Source organism: Lathyrus oleraceus, chromosome 4, assembly GCF_024323335.1.
Source record: "Lathyrus oleraceus cultivar Zhongwan6 chromosome 4, CAAS_Psat_ZW6_1.0, whole genome shotgun sequence".
Lineage (NCBI taxonomy): Eukaryota > Viridiplantae > Streptophyta > Magnoliopsida > Fabales > Fabaceae > Lathyrus > Lathyrus oleraceus.
Window position 1 is genome coordinate 14,246,991 of NC_066582.1, and position 1,468 is coordinate 14,248,458.

The 1,468-nt window shown below is 42.8% G+C and overlaps 1 non-coding gene across 1 annotated transcript; it reads right to left on the reverse strand.

Annotated features, from left to right (window-relative positions):
- Positions 1-336: 336 nt before the first annotated feature.
- LOC127077855 (small nucleolar RNA R71) lies at positions 337-443 on the reverse strand. The gene has a single exon (XR_007787623.1). It is a non-coding gene; the product is annotated as a small nucleolar RNA R71 (small nucleolar RNA).
- Between the last annotated feature and the right edge of the window lie 1,025 nt (positions 444-1,468).

Sequence of the window (1,468 nt, forward strand, 5' to 3'; positions counted from 1 at the left end):
TCGCAAGATGAGCCGCATTCGAGTATTGCTCCGCCCGCCATCGAAGCAAACAACTTCGAACTCAAACCTTCACTGTTGCAAGCAGTGCAACAGAACCAATTCTCTGGAAATCCTACCGAGGATCCAAACCTTCACTTATCCGTATTTGTCCAATACGCTGATACTGTTAAAGCTAATGGTGTCACTTCAGAGGCAATTCGACTTCGTCTCTTTCCTTTCTCGTTAAGAGATAGCGCTAGAAGATGGCTTCAGTCTCTTCCTTCCAACTCAGTCACCACATGGAACAAGTTGAAGAAAGTCTTCCTTGCCCGATATTTTCTGCCGAGCAAAACAGCTATGTTGAGAGCCCAGATAAATGGATTTAAACAGAAAGATAACGAGTCTCTTTTCGAAGCATGGGAAAGATACAAAGACATGATGAGACTTTGTCCACACCATGGTTTAGAGGACTGGTTAGTGATTCATACCTTCTATAATGGTCTCTTGTACAACACGAGGTTAACAATAGACGCCGCCGCAGGTGGTGCACTTATGAACAAACCTTACGCTGATGCTTATCAACTTATCGAGAGCATGGCCCAAAACCACTATCAGTGGGGAAGCGAAAGAACAATGGTAGAAAAACCTCAGGCGAAAAGTGGCATGTACGAGATAAGTAACCTTGATCATGTTAATGCAAAAGTGGATGCTCTGGTCCAGAAAATTGAAAGTTTAAATGTATCACCTCCAGCCACCGTGGTTGCCATAACTCAGAATTGCGAAGTCTGTGGAATCCAAGGTCACACTCCTGCAGATTGTCAACTCCTAACAGGAATCCAAGCAGAGCAAGTAAATTATGCTCAAGGAAATCCCTACTCGCACACCTATAACTCCAACTGGAAGAATCATCCTAATTTTTCATATAAGAGTAATAATGCTTTATACGCACCAAGACAAGCTCCAAATCAAGCCCCAGCTATACCTCCTGGATACCAAAAGTCGATTCCATCTACACCTAACAATAACGTTCCTAGGAAATCGCCCTTGGAAATCATGATGGAGAACTTCATAGCTTCTCAACAGCAAACCAATAAAGATTTCTTAAACCAGAATGTACACACTGGCGAACAAATTAAACAACTAGCAAGTAAAGTAGATGCCCTGGCTACCCATAACAAAATGCTGGAAACACAAATATCACAAGTAGCTCAACAACAAGCGCCTACTGCTGCCCCAACTAGTACATTTCCTGGACAGCCCCAACCTAACCCGAGAAGCCACGCTCATGCAATCATACTAAGAAGTGGAACGGAAGTGGAAGGACCGTCTGATCCAAGAACTGAGAACCAAAACTCTAAAAAGTCAACTGAGGAAGAAAATAAACCTAAGGAAAAGGAAGAAAGTAATAAGGAAACCGTAGAAAAGAAAGAACCTTATGTACCTCCACCACCTTATAAACCACCTATCCCTTACCCTCAAAGGCTTATTA